The following is a 16,352-nucleotide window of genomic DNA, read 5'->3' as shown; positions in this document are numbered from 1 at the left end:
GCTTAAGGGATCTAAGCTACGAAGAAAGACTAAATAAGCTGAATCTACCAACAGTACAGGAGAGAAGGAAAAGAGGTGACATGATTATGCTATATAAATGCATATCAGGCAAAGAGAAAATATACATAAATGATTACTTAACCTATGGGGAAGCATCAGCAAGAGGAAACTCCAAAAAACTGCATGAGAAGAGAGGTGATAAAGACGTAAGGAAATTTAGCTTCCCAAATAGAGTAATTGATCAGTGGAATGCACTACTGAATGAAATAGTGTGTCAAAACAATTCACAATTTTAAGGATATGTACGATAAATATGGTTTAAGACACGGGACAGTATCCAATTTTTATTGATTTGTTTATTGATCTATTTCAATACCTCTATATTTTTCACACAAATAACCATTTTCTTCTACATATTAAACATATGACAGAAAGTACAGCTTCGTTATCAGTAACTAGGAAAAAGAATAGTGGTCAAGTCACGTAGGGTATAACACTATAAAAAGAACCCTTGGAGATTTTACGCTCTGCACATAAAAAAAAAAAAGGCTTTGGAAGCATATTCTTTAGGTAAAGACGTGGGGGAGAGAGTGTTTTTTCCTCGCTTGCGGTAAAACTAGGCAGCACTTGGAGGAGAATTATAACTTTGTCATCCAGTTACTTGAAAACTATTGAATGTATCGATTTCCTGTAAGAACCATGATAAAAATCAGTGAATTCTACTTATGTTCATTACCAAAATATAAGCCTTTGGGAACATGTTTTTTAGGTAAAGGTGCGGGAAGAGAGTGTTTTCTTTTTCTTGCTCTCAGTAAAACTAGGCAGCGCTCAGAGGAGTATCCTAACTTTGTCATCCAATTACTTGAAAACTATTGGACGTATGGATTTCCTGCAAGAATCAAGATAAAGATAAGTGAATTCTAAGCATGTACAGGACATAACAATGTAATATCTCTGATAAAAAGTCGTTGTTACATAGGCGGGAATATAACAGTTGTTGTGCACGCATGCCAAAAGTGCAGCACGGCTATGAGTGCCCAGTAGTTTTTTGTATTTTACTTGGAAACTATGAGGCGTATAAAAAATCTGTGGGTACCCTGAGAAAGTTTATGAAATTCTACACAATATTATGTGAGAAAAACATAAGGTGTGCGAGAAAACTTTTGCGGTAGAGCTCCCTGAACAAAAATCAGTTTTTTTTTTTTATGGCTTTCAGTTTTTGGCTATTTTCTCGAAAACTACAAATTGGGCTCCCAGTTTTTGGCTATTTTCTTGAAAACTACAAATCGTATCAAAACTGGACAAAGCTCATTAGAAAGCTGATGAATTTCTCTATCAAAACTTCTAATAACATTTTTTCTGAATGATCGAAAACATTCGAATTGTGATGTTGGGAAGTGAGATTGACATTCCATAATGTTTATTCATGCCGGCCTAATGTACTTTGATTCGTGTTTTTTTTTTTTTTTTTGTGCTTATTGGCTAGAACAAGCATCGACGAATAAGATGATGTAGGTTTGATGGCAATATATTGAGGTTTGGGTGGTGAATATAAGGTGCGAATAAGTGTTTTCAGCGGCATGCGGGCAGGCTGGCCGGGCAGGCAGTTGGATAAAATCGTGTCTCATAAAACTTATAAAATCTATGCATGCGCAAGAGGGTTTATATACATATATATATATATATATATATATATATATATATATATATATATATATATATATATATATATATATATATATATATATATATATATATATATATATATATATATATATATATATATATATATATATATATATATATATATATATATATATATATATATATATATATATATATATATATGTGAGTGCATATGGGCCTGGTAGTGATAGGGATGAACAAGAGAGGGAGTCTTTCTGGAATGATGCTGATGAGTGTCTGCAGAGTTTTGGAGTGAATGTGAATGTGGTAATGATGGGAGATCTGAATGCTAGAGTGGGAAATGTAGCAGTTGAAGGCGTAGTTGGTATGCATGGTGTGCCTGGAAGAAATGAAAATGGGGAACGAATGATAGCGATGTGTGTTGAGCGAGAGATGGTGATTGTGAATACTCTGTTTGAGAAGAAAGATATTTATAAGTATACATGGGTGAGACAGGAGGGTGGACGGGTTGTTGATAGAGCTTTGATGGACTATGTGGTTGTGTCTAGGAATGTAATAGGAAGATTGTTGGATGTGAGAATTCTGAGAGGGGAGGGTGGAGGTATGTCTGACCACTACCTGGTGGAGGGAAAGTTAAGAGTAGGTAAGAGATGGGTGAGAGCTAGGAGGGTTAGGTGTGGCAGGGAGGTTTTGAAAGTGAGTGAGTTGGATAAAAGAGAGAAAAAGATAGAGTATCAGAAGAAATTGAAAGATGAGTGGAACGCAGTGAAAGATCGGGAAAATGGCAGCGTAGAGGAGGAATGGCAGTTGTTTAAGAGTGCTGTGGTGGGGCATGCAGAAGAGGTGTGTGGTGTGAGATGTGTGGGTGGCGGTGTAAGAAAAGGAAGTGAATGGTGATGCGAGGAAGTAAGTATGGCTGTGGCTGAGAAGAGACGTGCATATGAAGTGTGGCTGCAGAGGAAGGATGAGATGTCATATGAAAGGTATAAGGAAAAGAGGAATAGAGCGAGAAGGGCTGTGCGTGATGCTAAAGTGGCAGGAGATGAGAGGTTGGTGTAGGCGGCTGACAGAGAATTTTCAACTGAAAAAGAAAATGTTTTGGAAGGAGGTGAAAAGGGTGCGAAAGGGAGAGTCTGGGAAGGAAGAACGAGTAAAAGCAGAGGATGGAAGGATGTTAATTGAGATGGATGCAGTAAGGAAGAGATGGGCAGAGTATTTTGAAAGATTGTTAAATGTAGAGGAGGAAAGGGTGGCTGAGATTGTGGCAGATGGAAGGGTGCAAGGAATAAATGTGTTGGGAGAGTCGAATGATTCTTTGATCACGAAGGAGGAAGTGGAAAAGGCAGTAAAGGAGATGAAAACATGGAAAGCTGCAGGTATGGATGGGTGTGCTGTGAAATGCCTGAAGGGTGGTGGAGTGACTATTGTTGACTGGTTAGTAAGATTGTTGAATGTGTGCTTTGTGAAAGGTATGGTGCCAATTGACTGGGCAAGTGCTTGTGTGGTCCCGTTGTATAAAGGCAAGGGTGATAAGTATGAATGTACTAGCTTTAGGGGTATAAGTCTCTTGAGTGTTGTAGGTAAGGTGTATGGTAGAGTGTTATGAGAGTTAGAGAGGGTACAGAGGGAGTGATTGGTGATGAGCAGTGTGGCTTTAGGAGAGGGAGGGGATGCGTTGATCAGGTGTTTGCTGTGAGACAAGTGTGTGAAAAGTATTTAGCAAAAGGCAAGGATGTGTTTTGGGCATTTATGGATTTAGAGAAAGAGTATGATAGAATTGATAGGGAGGCTTTGTGGACTGTTTTAAGATTGTTTGGACTTGATGGTAGGTTACTAAAAGGGGTGAAAAGTTTTTATGTAAATAGTAGAGGGTGTGTAAGAGTGGGAAATGCTGTGAGTGATTGGTTTCCTGTGAGAGTGGGGCTGCAACAGGGATGTGTGATGTCGCCTTGGTTGTTTAATATTTATATGGATGGTGTTGTAAGGGAGGTGAATGCAAGAGTTTTAGGTGGAGGTCTGAGTCTGGTGAATGTTGATGGTGGAGAGTGGAATCTGAAGCAGCTGCTGTTTGCAGATGATACTGCACTGGTGACTGATTCAGAGGAGAGATTGAGACAGTTGGCAGAGGAGTTTGGAAGGGTTTGTGAAAGGAGGAAATTGAAAGTAAATGAGAATAAGAGTAAAGTGATGAAGTGTACAAGGTTGATAGATGGTAGGGGGATGAATATAGTTTTGAATGGTGAGTTGCTTGAGGAGGTATATTGTTTTAAATATCTAGGGTCACATGTTGCTGTGGATGGAAGAATAGATGCAGAAGTGAAGTTTAGAATGAATGAAGTAGGAAAGGTGCTGGGAGGAATGAAAAAAGTGTTTAAATGTCGTTCGCTTAGAATGGATGTAAAGAGAAGGCTGTATGAGGGTGTTGTGGTACCGACTGCATTATATGGGGCTGAAACATGGAATATGGGTGTAGCAGAGAGGAAAAATTTGAATGTAATGGAGATGAGGTGTCTGAGGAGTGTGCGTGGAGTGACGTGTATGGATCGCGTGCGAAATGATGAAGTGCGAAGGAGAACTGGAGTTGTTCGGGAGATGGCTGGTAGAGTTGAGCAGAGGGTGTTGCGATGGTTTGGGCATATGGAGAGAATGGATAATGAGCGATTGGTGAAAAAGATAACTAGATCTGATGTGAGAGGTGTAAGGCTGAGAGGAAGACCACGAATAGGACGGATGGACAGTGTGAAGAGAGCGCTGGATGCGAGAGGGATGTCTGTTGAGCAAGGAAGAGTGGTTGTGCGTGACAGAAATAAATGGAGAGAAATTGTGAATGAATAAGTGATGACGCAGCCCTGATGGGATATTCTCCCGCATTTGGTCTGATCAGCTAGTCAGGTCAGGTGCGGGTAAGGGGATAGGTCTGTTATGATGTGGCAGTGGTAAACCAGTTCTGCCGTCGGGCCCTGCTGCGGATGTCACTGATTGCATTGCGCAGTTGACCCTCATGTGGTGTGGTGTGGTGAGGATCTGTCCGTTCTCCCCTTTGGGGCTAAGATACGAATGAATGTGTTTGAATGGATGAGTAAATGGGGAGTGTGTCGTCCTGTCTCGGCTACCTCCCTTTCCTTGGGGGAAACAGTCCAGGTATATATATATATATAGATATAGATATAGATATAGATATATATATATATATATATATATATATATATATATATATATATATATATATATATATATATATATATATATATATATACATATATATATATATATATATATATATATATATATATATATATATATATATATATATATTTATATTTATATATATATATATATATATATAAATATATATATATATATATATATATATATATAGATATATAGATATATATAGATATATATATATATATATATGTGTGTGTGTGTGTGTGTGTGTGTGTGTGTGTGTGTGTGTGTGTATGTGCTGATTGATTGACTGATTTGCCTCGGGGATATGATACATCTGGCCTCACTCAAGCAATGGCCTGGAACCACTTACAGTAGATGCCCAACTGCTATGTAACACTGTCTGCCTCACTACAGATATCTGATCCACTCCCCTACGAATCCTCAAACCAGCATGTTCGTAACTCACTAAACATTCCGTACTTTCTGTCTGATTAGTCTTCTATATACATTCCGACTACTCTCACAGCCTAATACAATGATAAACATTTCATTTTCTACAATCACCTTTGTTTTTGTAAAATGCACAGTCACATCCTTCTTCCATGCTCTTGTTATAATTGGATTCACCCAACCTGTTTCACATTTCCTGCTAACATTTCATTCCACATTCACCACTTCGCTTGACTTTGTGTTGCACATCATCAGTATTTGATGCCTTCCCATTAACTATGCTTCATGATATTTTTTTTTTCATTTTCGTTAGTGTCACACTGACGGCGCCAAACAAAAAACAAGAATGAGCATTCATTGAGCGTGCTATACATCTATCTATCTATCTATTGCCAGACGCCTCAATCCCATTTGGGGTGGCCACAAACAAATCGCCTCCAAGTCGCCCTGTCCCCCTCCATTTCACTGCCCTGCTCCCAACTCACACACCCCTCTCTTATATACCTCTCCACCCCATCCCTCCATCTCATCCTCGGCCTCCCCCTCCCTCTTCCCCTCTCCAACTCACTCACATACACTCTCTTCGTCAGTCTTTCACCCTCCATCCTCTCCACATGGCCAGACCACCTCAGTGTGTTCCTCATAACGCTTCCTATCACATCCACATCAACACCACAACGCTCCATTATATCCTCATTCGTCAGCCTGTCTCTCCATGTGACTTCACAGGTTCCTCTTAAATAACTCATTTCCACTGCTCTCATTCTTGACTTGTGTCCTTCCAACAACGTCCAAGCTTCACTTCCATACGTTAGAGTTGGCATCACAATACAGTCATGTAGTAACTTTTTCACTTCCATTCTCACTTCCCTGTTTCTTATCACAGCTTTCAAAGAACCAGCAACCTTTCTTCCCTGCTGTACCCTTTCAAGCACTTCACCCTCCAAACCTCCATCCTTACTCATCACACTACCCAAGTACTTAAACGTACTCACATTTTCCAATTCCTTACCATCCAACCTCGCAGTACATTCACTGACTTCACCTCTCTCAAAGACCATCACTTTACTCTTCCCTGCATTCACCTTTAGATTCCGTTTCTTACACACTCTCCCAAACTCATCCACCAAGCCTTGCAGCTCCCCTTCGTCTTCACTCAACAACACAGTATCATCTGCAAACAACAGTACAGGGAGTTTCCAAACACTATCCTCTCTCACCAGGGCCACTCCAACATCCACTACCCTACCTTGTACCTCTTTTATTACCCCATCCATGTACAGATTGAACAACCATGGGGACATGACACATCCCTGTTTCAACCCAACTTTCAAACAGAAAAATTCACTTAGTTCACCTTCCACACGCACTACAGCCTTCGCACCTTCGTACATACTCTTCACAGCATTCAACAACTTCCCATCTACTCCATATATTCTTAACACTTTCCACAATCCTTGTCTATCCACCCTGTCATATGCTTTCTCCAAATCCATGAAAGCTGCATACAACTTCTTTCCCTTCTCTAGAAACTTTTCCACTAAAGATCTAAGAATGACTATCTGATCTACACAACCTCTTCCCTTCATAAAGTCTCCCTGTTCTTCTCTAACTAATTTCTCTGTTCTTTCTCTAACTCTGTCAATAAGTATCCTACCATACACTTTTCCTCTTGTACTAAGAAGACAAATGCCCCTATGATTACCACACACTTCTTTTTCCCCTTTTCCTTTGTACAAGGGAATCATTATACCTGACTTCCAATCCCCCGGGACTCTACCTTCCTCCCAGGCCAATCTGCACATCTTCCACATCCATTCTACTACTATCTCTCCCCCATGCTTCAGCATTTCACCACACACTCCATCAATTCCTGGGGCTTTCCCCGATTTAACTTTCTTCATTGCTTCCACAACTTCTATCCTACTGATTTCTTCCTGTCTTCTCACCTCCTTTCTTCTCCCAGCCATTCCCCAGCCACTTATACTCGCATTACTTCCATCCTCTATGTTCAACAATTCCTTAAAGTGTTCTGTCCACTTGCTCACTTTTTCTCCCTTCTCCACTAGTAATCTACCATTTTTATCTTTCACCCCCCTGCTAACTTCACTTCCAACCTGTCTTACTCTTTTCACCTCTTTCCAGAACATGCACCCCCTAACTAGTGTATGAGTCGAACATTTGCCTTTACCCTGTGATCTTGATATTCAAATGATTGCTCTCAAAACTGGCTCACTTCATCTTTGATGAATCCTTCACACTTCCCCCATGTTTGGTCCAAATAAGAAAAATGTGCTTGGAATTAATCTTATTCTGTGGCCTTGTTCATTAAGTAATGGTTCTCAAAATCGAATTTCATTGGCCTTGTCCCATTTTGAACCCTTCCAGAAACTTTGGTCTTGTTCAGATAAAGATTGTTTAAATAAATGCTGCCCTCTGACTTTGACCTTTGACCTATTATTAAAGAAGGAATTGATCAACCTTTTGGCTGATCCACACCAATTCCAACAAGTTTGGTTCAAATCAAATAAACTGTTTTATTTATTTTGCCTACACCAGAAAGAAGTAGAAATTTGACCTTATCCTGTGACCTTGACCAAGGACTGATTGTTCTGTAATTCAGGTAATTTCTTTTTTGCCTTACCATCAACTATTTCTGCAAGTCTGGGCTAAATTGAATAAAAATTGTTAACGTTGTCTAATGTCTATGCCAGGTCAAACTTTGACCTTGTTGTGTGACTTAGACTTTTGATCTATTGAAAAAAAAAAATTAAACTATTCCTTTCCTTAACATCAACTTTTACACAAAATCACATCACAAAGGAAGACAAAACTGACACACACACACACACAAGTGCGGTATACTGTATATAGTTTATGGCCTGGAGTTAGCTGATAACCTAGTAGTTATTTTTTTACTTTCAGCAACATTCACATGTATTCGTCGCTCCTGAGTACTTTATAAGATACTTTACATAATTTTACTAGAGTACTTTCACCGTAACATATTTTTACTTTCACGTGAGTAAAAAATTGTAATTGAAAATAATACTTAAAACGTAAATACCTTAGATGGGTATTTGTAAAAACTTTGTTCATGCATAATGTTCGCTCGTGGTAACAGAACTCAACTATATGTTCACCGATTTGTACCCCGAGTTGACATTATCACACACACACACACACACACACACACACACACACACACACACACACACACACACACACACACACACACACACACACACACGCTCAATGCCTAACTCAGTTTCATTGGAAATGAAAACCATCTAAATATGTTTGCGGATGATGCAAAAATTCAAAGGAAAATTACTAACACAGATTCTTGGCAAGAGCTGCAAGAGGAATTGAACAAGCTTTATGAATGGAGCAAGAAATGGCAAATGAAATTTAATATGGGTAAATGTCATGTATTAAATTTGGTAAAAGTTACAGGTAGGAAGTAAAACCCTACACATATCAGAAGGGGAGAAGGACCTAGGAGTAATTATCAATAACACACTATCTTCAGATGATCACATCAGTGAGAAGGTACGTAACATGTATACATTGCTTGCTAATATGAGAATAGCATTCGCATATATAAATGAAGATATGCTTAGGAAGATAACATCATTCATCAGAATAACCCTGGAGTATGCATCGTTAGTCTGGAATCCTCATCTCAAAAAACACATAGATAAGATTGAAAAAGTACAGAGGGCAGCCACAAGATGGGTACCGAGCTTATGGGATCTAAGCTATGGAGAAAGACTGAAAAGATTGAATCTACCAAGCTGCAGGAGAGAAGAAGAAGGGGAGACATGACTATGCAATAAAAATGCATCTCAGGGAGAGAAAAAATAGACATAAATGAAAATATATGGGGAAGCATCAGCAAGAGGACATTGCAAAAAACTGCATAAAAAGAGATGTGATAACGACGCAAGGAAATTCAGTTTTCCAAATAGGGCAGCTAATCAGTGGCACTACCGAATGAAGTAGTGTGTACCAAAACTATTCATAGATTCAAGGATATGTATGATAATAATGGTTTAATACACGAGCTTGACTAATTCCTGTAAAGATACAATTAGGTAAGAACAATTAGATAAGAACACACACCGTAGCACCAGTCGAGCAGGGCAGTACTCCCAAGGTGGATGGAAAGCTGATGACAGGGAGAGCTGGAGCTCCCGTTTCATCAGCCCTCGGGACTAGTTCCTGGCCATCCCCCTTTGCTGAACTTTTTCAGTGTCTCATTAACACAGAGAGTAGGCCAGCATGCTCTCCAATACAAGTTTCTCTAACTGTCAATACAAAACTACATGCACAGAACACACTACAGTTCCTTTTCAAAAATAAAAATTAAAATGGCGGCATCTGAAAATCAGGCCTCGGAATCCCCGAGGGGGGGAGGGCATAAATTCCCCCACCATCAGCCCCTCTACCGGTGACCACCCAGAGAGATGCCTGGAACCACTGTCTGACTCACTTCTTCTTCATTTCTGCAACATTCGCGGCCTTTCTAACTTTCTCTCTGTCAAACACCACTTCTCCTCCACTAAACCTCACCTTCTCTTCTTGACAGAGACTCACCTGTCTGAGGCAACTGACAGCAAACTCTTTTCTGTTTCCTTCTACTTTCTCTATACTCATTTCAAAGCCAAAGGTGGCTGTTGCGTATACGTACGCAACGATTTATCTTGCTCTCTTGTTCCTGAACTTGATTCTTCTGAATTCTCTACTCTCTGGCTTCGGCTTTCTTGTCATTCTCTGACTAATTATATCCCCTGTATTGACTATCAAAAATTCTTCGACTATCTTACTTCTACGAAGGAACACATTCTACCCATTTCTCCTTTCTTTGAAATCTCCATTCTTGGAGATTTCAGTGTTCACCACCACCTTTGCCACTCCTCTCTTTTCACTGATCCACCTGGTGAACAAGCCTACATCTTCTCTATCCTTAATGACCTAGAGCAGCTTGTACAGCACCCTACCCGTATCCCTGACCGCCTTGGAGATAACTCCAACATACCTAACCTCTTCCTTACAACTAATCCTTCTGCTTACACTGTTAATCTTTCCTCTTCGTTGGGCTCCTCCGATCACAACTTTATTACCTTAACCTGTCCTATCGCTCCGGTACGGCTTGTGGACCCTCCAAAGAAACGTCGTTTGTCTAGCAACAATTCTCATCCTTTTTCTGTCCAACTCTCTAATGCAAGAGTTAACCGTTACTCCCAGTCCTTTATTTATGCAGCAGGTCAATTCTGGAATTGTCTCTCTCTGTCTGTACTTCCTACTTCCTATGATCTTCAGTCTTTCAAATGCAGTGTTTCCAGACATCGAAATGAACAGATCTTGAATATGGCTGTCTTTTGTACTGTTTTTGTTTTTTCTTGGAAGGAACGGTTTGCGGGCTCCTGGCCTTTGGTTTCTTCTTTCTTGCATAACACACACACACACACACACACTCACACACACACACACACACACACACACACGCCCAGTTCTATATGTTTTGCCCTGGAGATATCCTTGGGATAGGGTGATGAAGAAAAATTCCTGTGTTTTTGAAACATGTCGCATACCACTCCCAACCCTCCAACTATCGTCCAATTGCTTTAACGTCCTGTATTTCAAAAGTTTTCGAGTCAATTCTCAATAGAAAAATTTTAAGGCTTCATTCCTATCACAACCTTCTTTCTGATCGTCAGTACGGGTTCCGTCAGGGACACTCCACTGGCGATCTTCTCACCTACCTTTCAGACTCCTGGTCATCTTCCTTTCGGGACTTTGGCGAAAGCTTTGCCATTGCACTTGACATCTCAAAGGCTTTCGATCGAGTCTGGCACAAATCTTTAATTTCCAAACTGCCCTCCTACGGTTTCTATCCTTCTATCTGTGCCTTCATCGCTAGCTTCCTTTCTGGTCGTTCTATTGCTGCTGTTGTAGACGGCCATCGTTCTTCTCCTAGATCTATCAACAGTGGTGTTCCTCAGGGCTCTGTCCTATCACCTACTCTCTTCCTTTTATTCATCAATGATCTTCTAAGCTATACATCTAACCCTATCCACTCATACGCTGATGATTCCACCCTTCACCTTTCCATTCGGTTCCCGCAATGCCCATCTCAACAGTTACTTCAACAAACAAGGGATGAGGCTATGGCACACCTAATGTCTGACTTGGCTCGTATCTCTGACTGGGGTAAAAATAATATGGTTGTTTTTAATGCATCTAAGACTCAGTTCTTACACCTATCAACCCGACAAATTCTTCCATAGGTATACCCACTAACGTTTAATAATATTCAGCTTAATCCTGCATCATCCTTGAACATGCTTGGGGTTTCATTTACTCGGGACTTATCTTGGAAAGATCATATTACATCTCTTGTAAAATCTGCTTCCAAGAGATTGGGTGTGCTAAGCAGACTCCGCTCTTTCTTTACCCCTGCATAATTGTTGACTCTATACAGGGGTTTTATCCGCCCCTGTGTGGAGTACAACTCTCATGTGTGGGGAGGCTCCCCACATACAGCTCTTCTCAATAGGGTGGAGTCAAAGGCTTTTCGTCTCATTAACTCTCCTCCTCTTACTGACTCCCTTCAACCTCTGTCTCTTCGCCGCACTGTTGCATCTTTATCTCTTTTCTATCGCTACTTTAATGGTCACTGCTCCTCTGAACTGTCTGCTTGCATTCCTCCACCTCTACGACGGGCGCGTAGCACCCGTCTGGCAGCAAACTCTCATCCCTTTTCTGTCCAACTCTCTAATGCAAGAGTTAACCGTTACTCCCAGTCTTTCATTTATGCAACAGGTCAGCTCTGGAACTGTCTCCCTCTGTCTGTATTTCCTGCTGCCTATGATCTCCAGTCTTTCAAACGCAGTGTGTCCAGGCATCTCAAAATGATCGGATCTTGAATTTGGCTCTCTATTGTATTTTGTTTTTCTCTTGGAGGGAACTGTAACTGCGGGCTCATGGCCTTTGGTTCCTTCTTCCTCGCATTAAAAAAAAAACACACACACACGAACAAAAGTTGTTGCTCTAACCCGGTCTCTATAGTCGATTACACCCATCGACTACAACCAAACGGCGGCCTCCTTATAACAGACAGCGCCTCACCAGGGTTAGAACAGGGTCCTTTAACATGCCAAGGCACAGGGAAACTGGGGGAGGCATAGCCCTCATAAAGATGAATTATGTATAGGAGAGACAAGAGCCACACAGACCTATCGGACACAAAAGCACTTGCCCCAGAGGCAGCCATTTCTTGCCAGCTATCACCAGAGCCACCACCACATTTACCACCATCACCACAGCTACTGCACCACCAGCCCCAACACTACAGCTACCAGCACCACCACTGTTATCACAGCTACCACCACCACTACAGCCACCACCACAACCACCTACCATCACCATCACTACCATCATTGTCACAGCTGCCAGCACCACCACAACAGCTACCACAACCACCGTCACCACAGCTACCACTACCATATCATCACAGCTGCCACCAACATCATCAACACATTTACCACTATGTTCTATTGAATAAAATGGTTTCCTTGTAGCATCAACGAAGTAACAGAAATCAGAGTATATAGGTACCCCACCGCCCGTCTATCTCTCTGTCTGTCTCTGTCTCTGTCTGTCTGTCTGTCTGTCTGTCTCTGTCTCTGTCTTTGTCTCTGTCTGTCTGTCTCTCTCTGTAAGATGTATGAAACTCAAGTGAAGTGCCCACCGCCTCTTCCTCGTGCGTGTATTGTAACACCTATGGGGATGGTTTTTACGGGCCAAAACACCCACTTTGAAAATACCAGTCGATAGTATTTTGAAACTGGCAAATCTGGGACCTAATTCCGACCATCCTGCTAAATTTCACACTCACACACACACACACACACACACACACACACACACACACACACACACACACACACACACACACACTTTTTTGTCAGAAAATTTGTCAACCATGGTACCTCACGACTTTTGGTTTTCATTCCCGTTCTTCGTTGAGTGAAACAAAACTCTAAATAATGAATACCCGTGGTACACGGCAGACATGGGATAATGTTTTGATATTCTGGAGTGTACCATAAAAAAAAAGAGGTTGCTGATATCAAGTCAACAGACCTACGTAAATTGATATCTTCTTCCCTTGTGTCTGACATAACTTTTTCTATATTTTAATCCTTCAACTCTTCACTCGTTTTTTTTTTTTTCCTCTGTCCTGTTACTCTTACCCTGTCCCACCTCCACTACGCTGTTCCTTCTCATATATTCCCCATCCCGTTTTCCTCACCCAGTCACACTCAAACCACAGGCTCTACCTCTCGCATACACTCCCCTTCCTCCTCACCTTACACGTTTAATAAGCCACTGGATGTAACAAAATGCCCCTAAGGTTTTGTATTTATGTGAAGTTTGATGGAGAGAGGGCATATCATCCCTGAGCGAGAGCTGAAGGGAAGGAAGAACATGGATGAGAGGACAGATAGGATAAAATCTGACTGGAAATCAGGCTAAGGGGTCAGGCAGTAATAGGGACAAATTATGTATCACTTTCGAAAAACCCCTTCACCCTGTAATACTGTAAAAGGAAAGGAATAATTTTTTATGGAAGTGACAGAGGAGAGCCCTCTCAGGTTCCCGAACTCTACAAACTCTAGACGTGGCTAAGGTCTACTGCTGTGCAATATATTTTTGTGCCTCCGTAAAAATTCTGGTCTTGTTTCCTTAACCCTGGATAACATCACAGACATGCCTGGGTATTATTCAACCGGCCATGGAAGAAAATAAATTTCTAAGCAATATTCATTCATGAAACTTGGTATGAGTGTGGAAAAACCTCTCTTGTTCACACCGAAATAATTATTAAAGAAAATTTAATGAGAGGAAGCAATGAAAAAAAAAAAAAATCCTGAGATCATTTTTGAAAAAATAAAAAAAAGTTTGTGAGCTGATAGCTAAATATGTACAGGAGTAAAAACTTTTTTTTTTTTTTCATTATTTCATACTCATTGCCTGCCCCCTCAAAACCTCCCAAACACAGAAAACCATAAGTGAAAAATACTACTCACACAATAGGCATAGCCGGGTGAAAATCACCTGATCACTGTAAACAATATATGAAGACCGAGGTGCAGAGCGCCACTCATCCACCTAACACCGAGTCTCAACACACAATGCAGCTCTGAGAGAGAGAATATTCTGGAGATAAAGGAATCATGTGTATAATACAGTGTTGCAATATCACCGGGTGAATATAATCCAGGTATGCCTCTCCAGGGTTTAGGGCAAGGGCAGTATGCTCTCGTGGGGATGGCCATCAAGGGTCCAACCTTGACTAAAACGTGGTCGGGGTGAGTGTCAACCAGTATGCAAGACACCATTTTCCTTGTTTGAAAACCATCAACGTGCATAAAAGCTTTGACCAGGACCCCCAAGAGCCTCTTCCTGCTTGGGGGAGGGGGGAGGCTTACCTTATCGAAAACGTGGATAAAAATCTCCCATTATACAATACCATATATATAAATACGAGTATAGTGCATATATATAATTCCATTAATAATTTGTCCTATGGCCCTATTGTACTTTCTAGTGTTGCTTTTTCTCTGCCCCGTTTTATCTTTATACTTCCTCCCAGGCCCTGTTCTTAATATTCAGCACAGTATTTCTCATTTCATTTCAACTCATTACTTGTTTGTGGTGGCAATGATCATCCACTTACATGATGGAATGCTACCTTCTTGTTCCTTCACCTGCATTTTCTATTCTGTGCCTGTCCTTATTTCTGTTTATTTTTCCCATTATTGTTGTACATTTTTCCAACTACTCCTTCCACTTCAGGTGATTCCACACTGAGCGACAAGCCTAATGGTTTCCTGCAATCCAGAAAACCTTTTACAACGCTGGTTGGTAATCATATAACCAATACTGCGGCGATGTGGTGCCTACTTTGGTGCCTGTTTAATTGGATGGAGAGTCACAAACCCTGCGTCCATCCAGGAACCATACCTTCGCACTCTTCTCCGCGCCATGTTTTGGCGAGGTTCTGTCTGCCGCACGGGATATCGGTTCCCTGAAATGGACATCCCTACATGGGCTGTAGCTTTCCTGCGATTGATGGGTGTGTTCGACCAGATAGGTCGGGGTTTCTCAACAACAACAACGGGACACACTGCGACACTGCCCAACACCCCATACACAAGACACCATACAATAAATACTCAACACTCAGATAAACAGTAAAATATCAGAACAGCAAACACTAAACTGGAAGAATTACCTCCAAACACTTGACCACAAAACAAACATCAGTAAACTCTACAAAACACTGAACAGCATCACACTTTCCAGCAGCAACACCACACAATCACACGCTGCCATCACAACAACAGACACCATACCCTCAAACAAACAACAAACAAACATTCTCATCAATCACTTTTCACAAGTCAGCCATCTAACCCCCCATCCGGAAGACCGACGTATCATCAGACTTAAGAGACAGTTCCCCACAGACCCAGACTACGCACCTTTCACTTACAACCAGACGAAACACATCATTAACAACCTCAAGCACTCATCTGCCTGTGGACCAGACAACATAAGCAACATTCACCTTAAACACCTAGGACCACAAGGCATACAAGCACTTACCAACATATCAAGCTGCAGCTGCTCACACAACATAATACCCAACATCTGGAAGCATGGCAATATCATCACTATCCCTAAACCCAACAAAGACCCCACGTTACACTCCTCACATCGCCCCATCACACTCCTCTGCACCCCCTCTAAAGTCACTGAACGACTGATACTACAACTAGTCACACCTCACATTCCCCTAGCCCAGTCACAACATGGCTTTAGGCCACTACACTCCATAAACACCCTTCTTACAGACCTTACACAGAGAGTTTTCGATGGCATGAAGTCAGCTAGGCCACCACACAGAACACTCCTAGTCACACTAGACATTAGGAAAGCTTTTGATGCCATCCCCCGCCACAACCTCACAAACAAAGTACTCAACACAAACATGCACAATAACACAAAAA

This window comes from Coenobita brevimanus, chromosome 3, assembly GCF_032717465.1.
Source record: "Coenobita brevimanus isolate Jiangsu-jjx chromosome 3, ASM3271746v2, whole genome shotgun sequence".
NCBI classification, from domain to species: Eukaryota; Metazoa; Arthropoda; class Malacostraca; order Decapoda; family Coenobitidae; genus Coenobita; species Coenobita brevimanus.
This window is presented reverse-complemented; position numbering follows the sequence as displayed.